We start from the raw sequence: 21231 nt of genomic DNA, 5'->3' as shown, positions 1-21231 counted from the left end.
TCCATCTTTTACATCACAATAGCAATCCTTACTGCACGCTTACTGTTGTTACAACATCACACTGACAAATGCTAAATGTTTACTCTACATTCAAGTTGAACAGTGTCTTTTGATTAAAAGTGTATGAGTTACACGCAGGTGTTAAATGCTTACTTATATACATGTATTACCCAAGTTTTCAGTGGTTTCTATCTATCTGGTGCCCTGAGTGACAGATGAGTTCTGTTCGGTATCGCATAATTTTTTATGCTAAAATTTACTATACCAATCTAAAATAACCCAATCACATCGGTTTTTATAGACAGAGTTTTTAAAGAATGTTGTCAACTCAACTACAAGCAACTGAAACAGTTCCTTCAGTTTCCTGTCAAAATAAAAGCTTCTGCCAAAATAAAGACTTGAGGGTTTAACTATTCTGCATTGCATTACCACAAGCTAGATAAGAAATTATTAAAGAAATAAATTGGTAACACTTTACAATAAGGCACCATTTATAAACATTAGTTAATTCATTACACTTACAAAAAAATCTAAACTAGCCGCAAATTTGCAGCTTGTTATTTTCACATGCAAATGAGCTTTTGATTCTCTGCAAGTGTTTACCAGAACTTTGCAGTTCTTTGCTGGTAGTGGTAAACATCTGGTAAACCTTTGGCAACAATGGACAATTTACCGCAATTTTACCGCAAAACTCATTTGAATGTGAAAATTATCAGTTGTGAATTTGCGGCAATTTTGCATAAAATTTTCGATGAACTCTGGATTTTCGTTAGGGTAGGTATCATGAACAAATAATGAACAATATATTTTACGGCATTTATAAATTTTTGTTTACATTAGTTAATATAAATACACATGTTCATTGTTAGTTCATGTTAGTTTATAGTTCATTAACTTATTTTAACATATACAAATTTTGATTTAAAAAATGTAGTAGGATATGTTGAAATTAATATTAACCAAGACAAATAAATGCTGTAAAATAATTGCTCATTGTTAATTAATGTTAACTAGGGGTGTAACGGTTCACTCATCTCACGATATGGTTTGGTTCATGATACTGGACTCATGGTCAAAATAAGCCTGAATCAAGAAAAGTTAAGATTGAAAGTTTGTTTTATTATTATTATTACTTTATAGTCATATGCAAAACAGTTTGTTTTCCATTCATTAGGCTCTTAATAGTTTATAGTAGGTCATATCTTTAAATATCTGAAGGTAAACAGGGCCAGTTTGTTAGAACAGGAGGAAATCTTTGTCTATAATTTGGCCAAAATTCATGAAGGTCCAGATTTGAAACCTCTTCATTCTACAATTTGTATTTGCCCATATGAATGTTTAGCCTGTCATAGTTCTTCCACTGTTTAATTGTCATTGGTAGCCAAATAATAGGGCCATAACCACAATGGATGCTCCTTATCATTACCTTAGTAAGGTCAGTGTAGCTAGTCTTTCTACAAAAATGTATAGCCTAAACATTTACATAAAATACTTTAAATAATATAAAAATGAAGATTCCTCCTAATGGATTTAATATGAAACTCTAACTTTTATATCATTGTGTTATTGCAGAATAAACATGATACATTTTAGTAAGGGTGATGATTTGCATTTTAAAAAGCCTAATAAGTGATGGTTGTGATGAGGAGGAGGGCGTGGCCGGGCCGAGAGGATTCACGCCCAGCGCTGAGTTGCCCAGTCTGCAAAAGAGAGATAAAAGTAGGAACCGCTGCCATTCGCCAGGGGACAGAGGAGCCACTATCGGCCGCCAGGAGGTGGAATCCAGTGCCATCACCTGGTGTCATGAAGGATCACTGGGTAGTTGGCTGAGGACCGAATGGTGCCGTGGTCGGGACGTTTTTTTTCTTTTCTTTTTTCTTTCGCTCTTCCTCTCTATCTCTCCCGCTAAATTTCTCTCTCCCCTCCCTTCACCTCATCCTACCCAGGTACTCGGGAGTTGGGGAAGACCAGCCGGCGACGGAATGGCCAAAGGGGAGGCGGGAGAAACTCAGACTGTAGGATTCCCTGGCCTGAATCAGGAGGTGCGGGTATATGACGAGGAGGGGGGCATGGCCGGGCCGAGAGGATTCACGGCCGGCACTGATTTGCCCAATCAGCGGGAGAGACATAAAAGGAGGAGTCAGGGACGCCAGAGAGAGAGAGAGAGAGAGAGAGAGAGAGAGAGACGCACGCAACAGTGTTTTGTGTGCGTGCTTTTGTTATGTTTCAATTCAGTGTTTTATGTTGAATGAAAGTATTTTTATTGTTAATCCGGTTCTTGCTTCCTTCTTTCCTGATGAACGTGAGGCTTTTCTGCCACAATGGTGAGGCATGGTGTTGTCTCCTCTATCAGTGCTGTTTATAATGAAGGGGCTATCTAACAGTTTGAGAGGTTTAACTTCTTCCCCAGCGATTTAAATGAGATGATTCTCTGTAGAATTCATATTAAATGCATTCGTTTTGTGGTGTCTACGCACCAAGATTTTGAATGTGTGTTGAGTCGCACGCTCTGCCTTACCCCAGAACCACAGTGTCTCCTGTGGCTTTCCTGTGATTCAACTTGTCACGCAAATTGTTAAGCTAATATATAGTTATAATTTGCAATGGCAAAAATGGTTTTAAATTAGAAACATGCAAAACAAACATTTTCTCAAGCGAACTGTCGACTTTCAAACCCCAATGTATATGCTCAAGTGTTTAAAATGCACCCACTTCAACATGTTTATTTTGACCAAGAACAAGCCTGATAGGCTATGATTTGAGCCGTGTAGAAGCATGTGATGTGGAGGTGGAGGGGGCGTATAGGGAAAGCGGTCAAGGAGGGTTGAGGAGAGTGTGAGTTTGCATCAGACTCTGCTTTTTACAGTCGGATATTCAAACGCTTTGTCCTAATGTAGCTCTGTGAAAATTGACTCAGACTGAGGGCTGTGTAGGCAACTTCCTGGCCTGAACTCCACTCAATACACCCACACACCCAGCCGGCTCTTTTTAGATACTCAACATTAGGTCTGGCCAAGATTCATCGCCGAGTGTGGACTGGAGGAGACGGAGGTAGGCTGGAAGTGTTGTGAATAACTTTCATTGTCCCGAATGAGTGCTTTGCAGCTCTTCCAGCATAGTGCAAAAAGCAACAAAGAGCTAAAGCACAAGTAGATGAAATTCCATTGACTTGGAGATTTAAAATGTCCCTATATAAACACGATTTCAACAGTGCAAAGCTATGCGTAGTGAAATATTTTGTGGAAAAAAGGAGATGTGTGTCATTGTTTTGATACAAATACTTTGTCCAATCCTAACATACTATGCAGATACAACTAAGACTGGTTCGAGCTGAAAGAAAGGCTACGTTAACTCAGATAACCACTCTGTACAAATGTAGTGAGCAGAATAGCATCTGAGAATGCACAACATGTCGAACCTTGAGGCTACAACAACAGAATACCACATCGGGCATCAAATAATGTTCCTAATAATGTGCTAAGTGAGTGTTGTCGAAATTATCCCTAGGCTAGTCAGATAAAAATAAAATAGTGATACAGCATGTAAAACATCTTTTCGGAAAACGACTTTGTTCCCTGTTAAAAATAAATTTATAAAATAAAACCTTAAACCAACCTAAGATGTTTTGTTTGTCTTAGCTTGTCTAGCTTGTCAACCAACCTGGCCAAGATGGCCTTCAGCTTGAAAAGGCCACAAGCCATCCTGACAGCACACGCACATCATCCAGACATCTATTTAATGTGTGTGTTTACATCTGAAAGACTTATTTTTCATGTTGTTTCCTCATATGCAGTACGTATATAAGACGTATGTCAATAAGTATGTCTCGGATGTTGATAATACATTAATTTAGTATGTTTGAAAATCTGGTCTTTTTAAGAAGTTTAGCAGATGTTAATTATGTTCTGATGCTTTCCAGATAAAAAGTTCTAAATTAGAAATCTTAGCGATATGCTTTACTCTAAAACCAGCCAACTGACCAAAGGCTGGGAGACCAGCTAAGACCAGCAAACCAATGTATGCTGGTTATAGCATTTTCTTTTCTGCAGGGTTATTATTACACAAGGTTGACATCACATTTAAAAGGATAATGTGCACCAGACTAAAGATTCAGAAGAATTGCTTAATAAGCTGTAATTTTCTTTAGTGTACCAATAAGCAGTTATGACATCAAGGGCAGGTACTGTTTACTTTTGGCGAGAAAGAAGGAAATGTCACAATATTCCCAGAATATAATGTGTCATTAAGCTACATGCTGTGTATTCAGATGGCTTGTTGCGTAAGTGCACCTAAGTGCAGTACTGATTGTTTCTGCACCCCTATTTTTATCTGGTAAGACAGTCAGCCTGGCAGTGAGATAGAGAAGGACTCAGCTCGGCACCACTGGTGAAATGCTCTGCTTCCTCAAAGACTAGAGAGAGAAGGACAATGCCCACTTCTGGATCAAAAGGAGCATTTTAGTCCTCTAATCAAGAGGACTTCTAACAGTCCTCTTTAGAGGGGCTCAAATGAAAAGATTCATTGAATTAAGGTGTTGTGTTAATGGAACAGATGTACTTCAGCATGAATAGAGGAGCGCACACATTCACAATGTTAGTTCTTCAACTGATATTCAGAGATTAATTTAAAGGGAAACATCTCAGGTGGAGAGCTATATAGAATGGAATCTGCTCAGAATGTTAGGGGAAAATGGTTTTGGTCCCACTGTTTAATAGGTGTCTTTAACTATTTTGTACTAACATTAAAATACATAGAATATAATTTATTTATTGTGTAACTACATGTTGTTCTGCAAAATTCTTACAAGATTCAGATTTGCGAGGATCGGGGTTAGGCTTAGGGTGTAGGGCAAGGATTGGGGTAGGGTATGATTTACGTTTAAGGGTGTAGGGCAAGGATTGGGTTAGGGTTATGTTTTGGGTGTAAGGCAAGGGTTGGGGTAGGGTCAAGTTTAGGGTTTAAGGCAAGCGTTTTGGTGAAGTTAGGTTTACGGTTAGGGAGTTGGGGAAGGGTTAGGGTTAGGTTTAGGGTGTAAGACAAGGATTGGGGTAGGGTATGATTTAGGGTTAAGGGTGTAGGGCAAGGATTGGGTTAGTGTTATGTTTACGGTGTAAGGCAAGTGTTGGGGTAGGGACAGGTTTAGGGGGTAGGGAAAGAGTTGGGGTAGGGTCAAGTTTAGGGTTTAAGGCAAGGGTTGTGGTGAAGTTAGGTTTACGGTTAGGGAGTTGGGGAAGGGTTGGGGTAGGGTTAGGTTTAGGGTGTAAGACAAGGATTGGGGTAGGGTATGATTTAGGGTTAAGGGTGTAGGGCAGGGTTGGGTTAGGTTAGGGTTATGTTTAGGGTGTAAGGTAAGTGTTGGGGTAGGGTTAGGTTTAGGGCATTGGGGAAGGGTTGGGGTAGGGTTAGGTTTAGGGGTTATGGATAAGGTTAAACATCTAAGGATATATTTAGGTTATGGATAAGGTTAAACATCTAACTACAGATATAATTAAATTCAGGTACTTTAAATGTAAGTACAATGCAACAACACATATGTACTTAATAAGTACATTGTTTCAAATGCTTAAGTACAAGTAGTTATAGACACCTAATATAAAGTGGGAATGGTTGCATACTCAAATGTAGAAAAAATATGAGACAATAGAATTCAAATAAACAAAATGTATAGATCATGTGGTGCGTTTTGGTCATTATTCTATTCACATGATAATACAAAACCAAGCCATGAAATAAATTTGCATGCAAAAGTAATGTGAATGATGTGTGTTATCTCCATGGATCCATTTTGGCACAAGTTTCATGTTCATCTTTGTGCGTCTGTAGTTTGCAGTCTGATTATGAAAGCCTATGTAGCTTTGAGCCAAGTCATTTGGAAACTACCCCTCTACCGTCATCCCCCACACAGATCTGTGACTGCAGATGCTCGGGTGAATAGAGGCAGCATCAGAACAAAAGGGACAAAAAATACATAAAGCTGTACATATATATATAAAACATAGCCAAGATATACTACAATTATACATATTTATGGTACAATAGGGTGCAAATAGGCCTATATATGTTATAGAGTGTATATGGGGTTGCAAATGTATAGTCATCATACTCATGTTTGTGCGGTAGTTGTTTTTGAGTCTGGTCCTTATGAAAGCATAATGTGTAGCCTACTGTAGCCTACATAGGATGGGATAGGATACATGCTGAACAAAAGCATGAATAAGCACGATGGCATACACATTTACAGAGAGGGATCCCCTTTCTTCTAGCTCGTGCCGACTGCTTCTCCGCTGTTGCCAGGCAACGGCAGTCGCGGCCCTTTGTGCACCCGAGGTGCTTGACACCAGAGCAAGTTGCCCGTCTGGCTCCTCAGCTGTCATTTGAAATGTAAAGCAAATGAAAAAAGACACATTGGCATTCTCAGTTAGCACAGCAAGGACGTCTGAAAACATCTTGTGATCCTCTTTCTGTTCTTTTTAAAAACAGCATTAGTCATGAAAGTAATCGGGGTGTTGTTGTTTTTTTCTAAAGGTGGTGAATGTGCTGCTTGCCTGGGTGACTACAAAGGGATTTTTTATGGGGTGTTTTTGACAATGTAATGAGATCTGACATGCTTTTATGTGTCATTTTAAACACCTTTTGCAATATTCAGTTATGTCTTCAGCATACCCATCTTCAGTGTACACATAATGTAGGAATGCTAAAGGTCTTGATTAAACAAGACTTGGTTAAAGATAAATCCTTATCCAAACAATTGCAACAGGAAGCACTTACTGGTTCTCAACTGGTTTTGCTTCAGGAACCAGATTTTATTGGCCGGGTCTAAGGGGGTGGTGGTTGGGGAGGCTGCCTCCGATATTTGCCTCAAGCCCTCCCCCCAGAAACTTCTGATGCCCCTGCCCTGACTGATAGCAAAATGATCAAGGAGAACTCTGACCCCCAGAATAACAGCGAAACGATCAATGTTGCCCCCCCAATCATACAAGTGCCCAACCAAAGATCGCATCCAAGCCCTGATTTGACATCAAATGGCAAACATTCCATTAATGTATTTAATGTATTCTGGGTGGTATTTTTTTTACCTTGCATACTTTTGTCCTTAGTTTTCAGGGATGAGCCAAATATACCAAGTAACATGGATTTCAACCATGGAGAGAATTCACTCAACAGTTGCTGCACTTTTGCGTGTGGTATATCAGTGCAAAAAACCTTATTCACTAACCACATGCAATCTAATGTAAGCTTCCACAATCACAACTGAAATTGACCTGCATCTTGATTATTTAAATTAATTAATTGTCATTTTTTTCTATGAGAACAGGCCTCCTTTCTATGCAAATTATTCTTACTATTAGAGATGTCAAAATTAACCTAATTAATCTGTGCTTGTTTTGTACATACAAATAGCTGTTGTGTGTGCATGTGCGTCAGTGTAATGACCCGGATGGACACATCGCAAAGGTTCCAACTTAACCTAACCCTAACCCTAACCTAAGTCTTAACTATCACAAAAACACAAAATGAGATGTCTGCAGCACTTTTCATGTGGAGAACAAAGTGACGCTTGATGCTAATGTTGACGTCCTGGCGCAAATCATGAACGCAGCTTCACGATTGCTGTAAAGAAGTAAATGGCCACAGTCTACCGGCAGATTAATATTGTGGAGGATGAGAGTTTAAGAGATTTAATGCCCATTGCAATGAATATGCAACCAATTGGGGGACTAGTTCTTTCAATTAGTCAAACTCACACTTTGGGAAATGTTACTTGAATTGGTGCTATTCTAGTGAATTTCTGCCTTTATACTGTGGAAGGCTTTGTTTGGAAAATGTAAATAAAGCATTATATTGTTACATAAGATGGAAATAAATGTATTTTGAGAAGAAAATATGTATATATAGTCACATTTCTGCACTTTCAAAATCTGCAATTAATCGCGATTAACTATGAAAAATAGAGAGCTGAATCGAGATCGTCCGTTCTGATTTTGCTGGACCTTTCTGCTGCCTTTGACACAGTCAACCATCAGATCCTACTCTCCACCCTCTCTAAACTGGGTATCACTGGAACTGTGCTTGACTGGTTCAACTCTTATCTCTCAGAAAGGTCCTTTGAGGTAGCATGGAGAGGGGAAGTATCCAAGCCACACAAGTTACTTACTGGGGTACCTCAGGGATCAGTGCTTGGGCCACTTCTCTTCTCCATATACACAACATCACTGGGACCCATCATCCAGTCACATGGTTTCTCTTACCACTGCTACGCTGATGACACGCAACTCTACCTGTCTTTCCAGCCCAACGACACCACAGTGACCGTTCGAATTGCTGCCTGTCTGGCAGACATCTCGGCCTGGATGAAGGAACACCACCTTCAACTCAACCCTGCCAAGACCGAACTCCTTGTCTTTCCAGCCAACCCGGCTGTTGAACACAACATCACCGTGTAGCTGGGTCCAACTACAGTTTCGCCTTCCAAAACGGTCAGAAATCTAGGGGTAACCATTGATGATGAGCTAAATTTCACAGACCACATTTCAAAAACTGCAAGATCTTGTATATTTACACTCTACAATATCAGGAAGATAAGACCCTTCCTCTCTGTACATGCCACACAACTGCTCGTTCAGTCCCTTGTCATAACTAGACTGGACTACTGTAACGCTCTCATTGCAGGCCTTCCTGCATGTGCTATTAGACCTCTCCAAATGATACAGAATGCAGCAGCACGTCTGGTCTTTAATGAACCAAAGAGAGCACATGTTACACCACTCTTTGTCTCTCTCCACTGGCTGCCGGCTCATGCCCGTTTTAAATTCAAGGCCCTGATGCTGGCATATAAAACAGTCACTGGGTCTGCTCCAGCATACCTTAAAACATTTATGCAGAGCTACGTTCCCACCAGAAGCCTGCGGTCGGCTAAGGAACGTCGCCTTGTCGTACCAAAACAAAGAGGCACCAAAACACTTTCCCGGACTTTCAGTTTCATCATACCACGGTGGTGGAATGACCTTCCCAACTCAATCCGGGAAGCTAACTCACTCTCTATCTTCAAAAAGCGGCTAAAAACACATCTTTTCCAAAAGCACTTAACCGGTCAATAAAAAAAAAAAAAAATATATATATATATATATATATATATATATTTACATTTCTTGTTGCACTTAAATCTGTTTTGTATACTATTATGATGATAGTGAAACTTTGTAATATGGCACTTTTTTTTGTACCACTGTCTCCCTAAGATGATTCGCTGATGTTCTTCCTCTTTTGTAAGTCGCTTTGGATAAAAGCGTCTGCCAAATGAATAAATGTAAATGTAAATGTAAAAATATCGACTGACAGCACCACTTATTGTGATTCATTCACAAAAATTGCCTGCCACAATTAACATTGCGCTATTAAAATAAATTTTATTTGAAAGAAAAGTGTGCATTTTATAACGATCATATCAACATTGATTCATCAAATAATAAACAAAATGGTGGAGACGAGCATTATAAACAAATGGAGAAGGGTGTTATAATCTGGCATATATTCAGATGCACAATGTAGTCAAGCGCACTTCGGCATGTGATTCAGATGTCGGGATCACAGTGGTCTGTGTTGCTGTTCAGTCCTGCCAGAGTATATCAGATAACGGTGGTCCTTCCTCTATATAGCGCACAGAATTGGCCTGCATGATCAGAAATGTGTGAGAAAATTGCAATCAGTAGCGACTTTGTGGGCGCATTTGCACCATTGCCTAATCTGCATAATTCCTTTAGTGAATCAGGGGCTATTCCAGTCCCGGCTCTTTTACTCATTTCACTTTTAATTGGATATCATCAACAAAAGATTTGCATTTAGCATTGGTTTTCCTTGCTGTCTGCAACCCTATCAGAAGAGACCCATTGAGACTGATCTACTGGACATATAATTTCAATCGCAAATGCTTGTTCAACTTGTGAAATTTCATGGGCTAATGATACTAGGGTGTGATGGGGTCACAAAGCAACAATTAAAATGCAAAAAGAAAACCCAGCATATGTAAGGATAGTTGTGGTAGCATGAATGCAGTCACTTATGCATTTAATCAACAGACTCATTCAGTATCAACAGACACATGCACTTAAAAAGTTGTTTAGTTTGACTGTAATCATTCAAGTCCAATTTTTGCATAGTCAGACTAACAGATCTAGATACTGCAATTGCAGCTCGACTTCATCCAGAATTTATACACCTAAATCGGACCACAATTGGCCTTGCCGTTGTCCGTATTCACGTTCCAAAAGACAGAAGTGGCTAACGACGTGCATTTAACCAGGCATATTTGTCGACATTCCTTCAAATATTTAGTTACTCGTTGTGTCATGTATACTTTGGCTTGACTATGCATAAAGTTTCATTGTTTCTGATGCCTACAAAATACACCATCACTAAAATGTACAGATCATACAAAACCCTGTTCAAACAATTTTGCTACTCTGGAAAGAACAAATTTTATGAGGTCAGGGTCAAAGCCCCCAGAAGACTTCCCCTTTGCACATATGGACCAAGGCAGGGGTCAGGAGCAAAGCTGGTTTTAATCATCAGGGATGGCAGGGAGTTGGTTTCCTCTAATGTTTGAACGTAAAGGTGATTTAAGCAAAACAACTAAACAAGGAAGCTGCACATTCCTCCCTCTATGCTAATAGATCTTCAGAGAATCCGACCTCCCCTTTCGGCCTCCTACCACCTTGCAAAATGTTTACATACGTCCACTTGCAGTAATCATTATATAAAACTGCCATTGCTTATTTTTGTATAGTACTGATGAAGATGAAGTCAATCTTTTGCATTTGGATGTGGTTAAAATGTGCAACAAAATTTTCACCAAAGACAATTGCAAAAATATCTGAAATGGAAAGCTCAGTATATTTTGAATTTTTTTGGTTGAGAAATCATATGAATTCCACATACTGATCCACCTCAAATGATTTAGTGGTTGTCCATACATTTCAGAATGCAGAATGTAGAACAAATGTTTTCATGTGTAGTCTCTCAGGCTGTTGGATTGTTTCCAGTAGAAGTTAATAGTGGACAGGATATGCAATATCTCTTAAGAAATGGGAAACAGGCTTGCTTGAGCAAAACCAGAGACTCTAGTGAACTAAATTGAAGGAAAGTAGCTCGTAAACGTGAAGGATGGATTACAAGGATCAGAGGTCTGCACAATAGATAGTATGGAGTATGGAGTGTGAAGATTGATTGGTGTATTTTGCCGCAGTCATTTCTCAGTCAAGTCCTTTATATTTATCAGATGCATTTGGAGGGTACTGGCAAAATCCATTAAATAATGAAGACTGGGAGGTAAAAAGCTTTCACGGTTTGCATTTAAAAAGTACAGATTTGGCTAGCCTCACCCCCTGAGGTGTGGCCAAGTCCCTATCTCATCCCTGCAGAAGTCGAAACGACAAACCACCTCCTCTGCACCCTCCTGCATGCTAGGGGCAGTGGCACCTCCTTCATTCTTCTCAACTACATTACCTTCCCCCTGACATTTATTCAAGTTCCCTCTTCATCATCCGATCATCTGTGGGTTCCATTTTGGATGACTAGGGAATGTCAAAATTATTGGTATTTATGGTGATAAGTCGTGTGGGCCAGGATTCGAACCACCAACCCTGCGATTAGTGGCCAACCCGCTCTACCAACTGAGCCACAACTGCCCACGAGTACATTGTGTACGTTTGCCTCGTGATGTACGCTCAGGTTTCGTTTAGTGTCAGGTTTTGTTTAGCATTGCTATGCATTCTCTCATCTTGTTTGTCGGTTGCCATGGGCGTATATTGCCTTATTGTCTTGGCGATGTACGCTCATGCCATTCGGGTGTTTTGTTGTCTTGTGAGAACACGTGGCTTTGATTTGTTTCTGTATCGCCGCGTGTCTTTCAGTCTTACGTCATACCCCGCCTTCTTGTTTGCCCATTATTAGTTTAGTCACACCTGCCCTGTCTTGTTAACCTGTTGATTTCTCTCCCTATTTTAGTCTCCTTATGTTTGCTGTCCAGTGCCAGTTCGTCTTGTTTCCTGTCTTGTTGGTTCTCTCATGTCGGTCCTGTCTGTCGGTCTGTTTCCTCCTTCCCTGGTTCCTGTAGCCCAGTCCGGTCGGTCCTGTTCCCTGTTTCCCCTGCCTAGATTATTTACTTTGTGTTTTTCCCCTTCAGGGAAGTTTATGTTTATCCGGCAGCTTTCGAATGCTCGCATGCAGCACTCATGCCTTGCAGACATGCACCTCTAAGTCCAATTGTCCATCTTGGCGAGGTATTTATGTAACCACTTACAGGTCATGGCTAGATAACTTTAGTATTTTTAATAGCCATCTACAATCTTTCATGAACACAAAGATAAGCATAAAAAGAAAAAGGGAAAAAATTAAACAATGCAGCTAATTTTCATAAAATATCTGTATTATTCCATTACTTATAATGCACTGAAGACTATGCAAATTAGTTTTATTTTACATTTAATTAAATGTAAATTACATTCTTTCAATTTTTGAATGTTTACTTGAATACTTGATACTGCTGTTAGATACCTGAAAAACACCACTTACTTAGACCACATCCACGCCCATACATTTTAGTTTGAAAGCTCATGCTGTCAGTCGATAAATGTTTTAATGAGTGAAATTTGACTCATTAATTTTTTCCTGTCAAAATGCATTTATTTGCTTTTAAGGAAAGAAAACAGAACAATATATAACAACATAATGATGAACATTTTCCAAACAAAACCTTCCACAGTATAAAGATAGAAATGCACTAAATAGTACCGATTTAAGTAACATTAAATGTTTCCCAAAATCTAAGTGGGAGGATGACTAATTAAAATAAATAGCCCCTCCATACGGTTCATCCTCTACAATATTATTCAGCTGGCAGACTGTGGCTATCTGCTTTGCCACAGCAATCTTAAAGCCGCATTCTTCATTCATGTCAAGCGGCGCTTTGAACTTACCATGAAAAGTGCTGCAGATAAAATTAGTTAAGACATGACGTGCTTCTGTGGTAATTAAATTGCACATAACAGGCTGAAAAGTACTTGAATTCTATCACAAGTACCATCGTTTGGTACAACACATAGTGTTAAGAGGTCCTTTCTCCATCATTTGATCACTGACACTGAATCTCTGTTGTGTGTGTGTTGTGGTGTTTGCGCCAGTGTTATGACTCCAGGCAGAGATTTCGACATGACACAAAGGTTCCGCCCTGATCCGACTCGTGTTTATGCTGGTTTATGCTTTATCAATGGTAAATGAATTAATTGCAATAGAACTTTTGCAATTAATCATATGCGATAACGTGTTAATTTTGACAGCTCTATTGAAAACATTGATTTCGCTGCGTTTATGCAACTCATCAACACTAGAATGGTGTTTTCCTTCACCAAAAGATTTGACTTTTGAAAATGCTCTCCATCACCGCGTAGTTTGGATGCCACACGTGTCATTTTCATTGTGGCTAAAGGAATATTCCATGTTCAATACAAGTTAAGCTCACGGAAGTGAATGGGGCCAATCCATAAACGTTAAAATACATGCTGTTTAAAAAGAATAGTCACAAAACGTAAACAATATGCACGTTAACATAATTTTTAGTGTGATAAAATGTATTGCTTCGAAGTTATATCCAATTTTACAATGTCATTGGCATGACGATGTAACAGTGTAAATAAACACTAAAACCGTAAAACGACTGTTAAAATTTGATTAAAAAAATTTTATATATCAAACAATACACAAGTTTTAACAGAAGAATTTATTTGTGTTTTTTATAAAATTAAAAGCTTTGCATTTCTGCCTTTAAACTATCCAAAAATTGGGCCCATTCTCTATTGTAAGTGCCTCACTGTAACGTATATATATATATATATTTTTTTTTTTTGCGAGTCAAAATAATTTTTTTGGTAATCAACACACTGTCGATTGAGCTTAACCTGTATTTATCCTGGAAAATCTCTTTAATTTTTAAGCAAAATTTGATTAAGTCAGAAGTACTTAAAGGCTACATGACATTGTTTTAAGTTAATTTATTATTTACATTAATATTTAACTTTGTGTTCAGTGGCATATACATTTTATTTTCAGTGGTATTAAAATTGGAATCAAGAATGTTTAAATTTTATTGGAATTTGTACTGACTGCTTAAATTTGGAAGTCAACATACATTTAGATTCATTTGTTATATATATTTACATATATATACGTATATACAGTATATAACTTTTTTGTGTTCCATAGCATTGCAGGCGACGGTGTGTGTACATTAATAGAAAGTGATGGTTTATTTTTTTAGGACACTGTATGTTTCTCTGCCTGCCGTGTTTAGTGTGTGACCCCCATACTGTTTTTTGAACGTTGAGAAAAGGTTGTACTGAGGTTAAATAAGCAACAGAATCCAGAGAGGCGCAGGGGGGAATAACCAGTGAACAAACAATTGGTATTTAGACTGGCTGGCCTATGGTTTTCCAAGCACATCTCCAACATTAGGGCAATGTTTGTTTGCCTATAATACAAGGATGAGGCTCGGCATGGTCTCTTTCCTTCATTTCTGAGAGACACAGAGAGAAAGAGAAAGAGAGACAGAGAAAAAGAGACTGGGAGAAAATGCCTCTGGGATATCCAAGTTTCTCTCCTCTGCATTTTAACAATGCAGCTGCCCACAGAATCACGAGTGGCCTCGGGGCACAGCGAAAGGATGGGAACATTCCCCTAGAGGCCTGTGAGGTGGGCAGCAGACACAGCAAATAAATAACTCACACTTCTCATGTGTACAAGGCTCGGTACGGCCCTTAAGGATGGTCTCTCTCTCCAAAAAGTCTCCAAAAAACAGCAGTGCCACCCCCATATAAAAGTCTCCCAAGACAGAGATCAAAGGGTGCCAGCATGCAATCTTTGTCATTCTCTCTCTGTAGCCCACACCATGGTGCAGATTCTTGTTTTCAGGGGCTTTTTTCAACAATAAGAAGAGCACAACAACAATGAACAATGTGGGATCTGTCGCATGTACTTGTCCCGAGGGGGCTTCAACTTCAAGACGGGAAATTTCATTAGGAGTGAGGAGGAAACTGCACAGATAAACATTGTTCAAAGAGTCATGTAATGCCACAAAAGTGTATTCCTGCAACTTTTGAGAAAGTTGGACAGCTGCTTTGAAAAGGGTTTTGTAAAATGTGTGTGCAAGCGCTAGTTTTGGCTCACTCTTCTGGGCGCACAATCGCTGCAACCTTTCTGCAAAATCTTTGAACACATTTGAGTTGACCCATTCTTTGCATTTATGCCAGTTGACCAATAAAGACATCTATATAGTTGAATGTACCAGAGCTGTATGTTATCTATAAAACATTTCATTTAGATGTCCTAATCGTTGCAGTGAAATATAAATTTGCCATAAACATATACGTTGTGGAAACATTCAATTCATACTATGCCCAGAACAAAATGTTATTGCTCAAGAGGTTGCTCTTTGTAAGGAGCCCCTTAAAGAATGGGGCGGGATGTTTTTTTCTGAAATAGTTTTGGGTGCCAGCGCAATAAGTTTTGTGTTGAAATGCAATAGTTTGCATTCCCTCGCAATAGTTTTGTGTTCCCTCACAATAAATGTAACATGGTTTAACTACAGAAACCATATTTTAACCATGATACTTGTAGTGAAACCATAGTGATAATACAGGAAAACGTCTAGGTTACTGTTGTAACCTCCATTCCCTGATGGAGGGAATGAGACATTGTGTCGAGTGAAGCACAATGTCTCATTGCGACAGTCCCCAAGCGATACTTGGGGACTGTCTTCAAAGCCTCGGTTACCTCTGAACTTGAAAAGGCCAATGAGAATTTGGCAGACAGAATTTGCGGGGGAATCATGCATCTGTTCATTCAGGTTTTGCACTGAGGAGCCGAGAATAAGGTTCGGCCGTTACAGTGGCTCGGTTCAGCATTGTGGCCGGGGGGACACAACGTCTTGTTCCCTCCATCAGGGAATGGAGGTTACAACAGTAACCTAGACATTCCCCGTCTGTCGCACACTTCGACTTTGTGTCGAGTGAAGCGACACTAGGGGTCCCTACTCAATCATGCCATGCACTGAACCGTGTACGTGCGCTGCTGATGCAGATGCGGGCAGGCAGTTGCGTGCCAAAGCAACAGGCTGCGTAAGACGTACCCTTCCCCAATGCCCCATAAAAAATCATCAAAAACGTTTTAGGTTCCCGGCATCCTGGATGGAGGGAACAAAGCGATGTGCCAAGCATTTCTCACATAGAATAAAAGCGGCTGGGGTCATCTTAATGCTATCACACGCATTGGGGAAGGCGTTCTTTTCCAACTCCTATTCTTTCAGGGGGAAAATACCCCGCGGAGACCACCACCTGCCCATGCTGGGGGGAGGTAAAGAGTGGCAAAATACGTCACATGGGTTTTCAGACCACACGTGGAAATGGCGCGGTGATAGATCCTACCTGCTGCGAGGGAGGAGTTGCTACAAACATGGCGACGGGGGGGCAGTGGTGACTACCCAAGGGAGACGCGGGTCCGTCAGTACACACATGGGGATTAATCCACAAAGGTCCATCCTGTGGAGCACCTATTCCAGTACAGAATAATTCTAGTACCCGTAGTGGGTCTGGTCGGGGAATTCCTCTGCTGAAATCACGGACCAGAGGGCTAGGGAAGAAGAACATCCAGGGAGCGCGAATCTAGTGGACTCTCCTGGGGGAAAAGAGCGCACGTGATCACCTGAGTGGATGGGGAAAGGCGCTATGTGTAAGCTGAAACACCCGGTCAGATGTTCTGCATTCCCGAGTTCTACGTGCTCAGACCTGAGAGAACACGGGACGAAACCGACTAAGCCCTGAGATTGTAAAATCTCGTAAAGGTATTGGGTGTTGCCCAGTCCACTGCTCTGCAAATGTCTGCTAGGGAGGTGCTGTTGGCCAGTGCCCACGAGAATGCCCCGCAAGGGAATCTCTGAAAGCCTGAAAGGACCATGGAGAGATCCATGAGGGGAACAGGCATGGCCTGGGAGGGTTCAGCCTCTGGGCACCTCTAAGGAACCTGATAATCAGATTGTGCTTCCCTAGGGACTTACCGTCCACTCATTTCAACCATTTACAGTTAGTACACAGTGAAACGAAACAACATTCCTCCGGGACCATGATGTTACATAAAATCAACATAAAACAAAATAAAACAAACATGGAACTACATGAGACTACACAGAACTAAAAGACCTACACATTTCTACATAAGTGCATGTGCAAACGTGTGCAAATAGTACAAGGCGGTATAATAATAATAATAATGGCTGAAACAGGACAATAGGCACAGTAAGTGACAGTGAAGCGCCAAGCAGTATACAGTTCTAGTGTGAAATTGTCAGATAAAACAGATAAAAAGATATTACAATATAATAGAAAATGCAGTGAATGTAAACATAACATACTATGACAGTATTTAGCATACAAGCTTATACTGTACATGGACATAGCAGTTATTGGGGTAGCAGCCAGGTAGAAGTACAATATTTTATGAATACAGTAGCAGCAAAATATACAGTAGCATTTGGTCTGAATGGCCCTTTTGGATTCCAGAACTATATTAGCTATAATGGCATTTAGTGCTATTCCGACAAATGTAGGCGATTCACTGTTCACATGGTTGTGAATCAGAAAACCACACACAGGCCCATTCAGCACTAGCCATCTTATGTATGAGTTAATATTTGATCTGACACAGAAACTAGTGTGTTTACATCTATAGGCCTTAATTAGCAAACAACAGTACACTAATGTGACATTAAAAGTATAGTACAAGACAGTGACATGTAAAAAAAAGCATACTGTCTGGGCAATTTTCATGGCATGAACTATGTACAGACTTCCGTGAGTGCACTCATCGCTTCTTATTATACCAGTAATAACCCTTAGGTGCTTACTTGTCATTTAGCAGATGCTTTATGTCCTAAGAGACTAATATTATGCTAATTGCATGGGCAGTCCCCTTGGATCAATTTGAGAACAGATTCTTGCTCAAAGGCACACAATGATGATAGAGTACTTCCTTGAGCTAAAAATATCAAGTTAATAACAGAACATTTAATACATTAAATGTATTTATAGTTGCCTGATCAGGAAGCTAATTGTATGCTATGCTCACTAACTTCTAAAGTGCTGCTATACTTTAACCAACCCTTACAGTTTAAACCACTGGTGGGTTGCAACCCCAAAATGGGTCACAGGTCTGTTTTTCTAGGGTCATGAACAGCAGGAAACAAACAAAGCTAAACCATATAGTTAGGAGTCATTCATAACAAAGGCGTTTTTTATCAAAAGCACTATCTGTGCTGTTTTTCAGTCGTTTTTCAATATTAACATGCAGACATCTTTCAATATTAACATCTTTCACCATTGTGCAAGAATGTGTCAAGTCAAAAATAACTTTAAAAAGAACTTTAGCTTTATAAAATGCATCTTGAGACACCTCTTTTAGCACATAGCACAAGGGGGAGCTCCGTGTGAATGGCCTCTTAGGATATAAAAAATTAATAGGCTTATTAACTTTTTTGTTGTTGACATTAAAGTCAGTTTGCCCAATCAAATGCAAATTAATTTGTGACTTGGTAGAAGCTAGTCAAATCAGGTATCAATATGGACTGATTGCTTAACATTCTCAAAAACCATAAACAAAACTGCGCAATTTAAAAAAACTGCATATTTTACAATAGAAGCCTCACAGAAAGTGTAATAGTTTTAATGGGAATTGTATTGGTTTTCAAAAAAACTATAAAAATCCCTGTGTGTCTCTACTGGTTATATGTTCACTTCTATTGGTGGCATGTTATGTCTATTTGAAATCATATGAGACCATTTGCTTATCTGTTATGGAAATCCTTACAAACCATTAAATCTTAATGGAATATGCCCAAAACACACTATACTTGTAATGATTTTTGTGGTGGAAACCATTAGAATTGTATATAAATATACACAGGGTTGGGGAGTAATGGAATGACGTTTTAAAAATACTAAACATTAGTATTTTATTATAAGTATTTAACTACAGATACAATTTAAATCGTTGGTAATTAGAATACAGTTACATTCAAAAATTATTTTGATAACTGAAGAGATTATCATTGTCACTTGTTCCATTTAATATTTAGTCAATTCAGTTTGAAAACATTTATCAATATATATGATGCGATTTGAACAGCAGTGAATCACTCTCATGATTTGTTTCACTCATACGAGCGCTTTCACACAGTTGTGAGTGAAAATGTGGATATGACATCAATGAAGAACTTTCCCTAGGGAGCTTAATAGAGGAGCTACATAATGTTTCTACAGCTTAACAAAAAACAGTTTGAAACACTTTGACAGATGAAAAATAAATGCAATAAATACATGATTACATGAGTTGTCAAGGTTTTTTTGCAGTTAGAGTATTTTTAACAAGAAATGCTAACCAATGTAGCCATTAACATTGTATAGAAAGATACAAATAATATATTTTCTGCCTCATTCTTTGAACAGAATCCACATATGATCAGAAAAGGATGTCGTTGTGTACACTCTGTGGGGTTTTGAAGTTTGGAGCAGAAAATATAGTTAATCTTGTGTAAATAGTCATGTGAACATTTAGCTTTATGCTAAGCTAAAATGCTATTTCTTGCCTTTACATGCCTGTTAGCCGGCATGATTATATTATATAATGAATTCTATGAAGAAAATTCATGTTTTTCTCTAGTAAGACCTTTGATATAAGAGCAAAAATACCTACTGAAAAAAAATATTCTAAATGAAAATGTAAATATTGTTTTTCTGTAAAAATATCCAAAAATACTAAAAACAAGATATATTTACTTGAGTAGCAAAACTATATAAGATATTTAGGCTTTTTTCAGATAATGTATTTTTTTACAGTGAAATGTATTTTCTTACTTTGTTTACTTGTTTATAGTCAAAACAAGTGAAAAATTTGCCAGTGCTGAAGAAGTAATCCAAAGTATTTAGATTATGATACTTACTTTATGTAATCTAAGGAATCAATTACAAACTACATTTTACAGCATGCATTCTGTAATCTGTAGTGGAATACTTTTTAAAAGTAACCCTACCAACCCTGTATATATGTATACAGTATATTTACATTTATGCATTTGGCAGACGCTTTTATCCAAAGCGACTTACAGTGCACTTATTACAGGGATAATCCCCCCAGAGCAACCTGGAGTTATGTGCCTTGCTCAAGGGCCCAACAGTGGCATCTTGGTGGTGCTGGGGCTTGAACCCCCAACCTTCTGGTCAGTAACCCTGAGCCCCAACCACTGAGCCACCACTGCCCCAGTTGAGAACTACTGGCGCAAACCAAATCAAGGAGTGTATTCCTCTTGGGTTTTGGTCCAGCTATAGAACAGGGACTCTAAGAAGCCACAGACATGGTCATGGTCCACAGAAACACTTTAACAGCCTGAAATATTGGTACCCATGAGACTGCAAGCGCCCACAAAAGAAGCCTTGGCGTCCACTGGAAAACAAAAAAGCTACAATAAAAGTCGACCCAGAACAGTGTAAGTAGTTTTAAAAGATTTAGAAGAACTCCTCATTGTGGCCCAGTTTACACTTGGTTTTCACATCCCTCTCGTGTGATCTGACCACAAGTGGTCAGCCGAGACATATTGCACTTATAGCTTTTCCAGACTTGTAGACTGGATGCGTATTTTCTTTTAAAGCCAACAAAGATCATGGCCTCTTGTAAGCATATTCTCCTGTTAAACAAAGGGGCTAATAAGCCTTCCAGAAACTCTGCCTAGAAACTGCTCCCCACAACCCATGCTAATAACAAATGACTAGGGTCATCCCCACACTGGCACAGCAGAAGCCTTCTAGTCCTCCAAACAATTGAATTCATCAAACCAAGGGCATCACTCATGTTGCAGAAGCTGGAAAGGTGGCCACTGTACTTAAGATGTTCTCCAAGGTAAATATGGACAGATTTTGTTGTCCTGGCCTGCTCCTTCACGATCATGCATGAAATGGTCAAATGTAATAAGCAATGCGCATTTTTCAGAAGATTTTAGTTTTGAAAAGGATGGTTCACCCAAATATGAAAATTCTGTAATTTTCTCTCATTGTAATTTTTTCAACCATTCCTCTCCAACCACATGTAATAGAGACCACTTTTCTTGATCCAATAAATTCTCATTTAATAAAATTCAGC

General features: G+C 39.2%; 1 long non-coding RNA gene across 1 annotated transcript in view; it reads left to right on the top strand.

The window, feature by feature from the left end:
• Positions 1–2931: 2931 nt before the first annotated feature.
• The window catches only part of LOC127641166 (uncharacterized), a 37120-nt gene continuing 18820 nt past the window's right edge, over positions 2932–21231 (top strand). The window contains exon 1 of the long non-coding RNA XR_007970148.1: positions 2932–3051. This is a non-coding gene — a long non-coding RNA (uncharacterized LOC127641166). The remainder of the gene's footprint in view (positions 3052–21231) is intronic.

This window comes from Xyrauchen texanus, chromosome 50 (assembly GCF_025860055.1).
Source record: "Xyrauchen texanus isolate HMW12.3.18 chromosome 50, RBS_HiC_50CHRs, whole genome shotgun sequence".
Classification (NCBI taxonomy): Eukaryota; Metazoa; Chordata; class Actinopteri; order Cypriniformes; family Catostomidae; genus Xyrauchen; species Xyrauchen texanus.
This window is presented reverse-complemented; position numbering and strand designations above follow the sequence as displayed.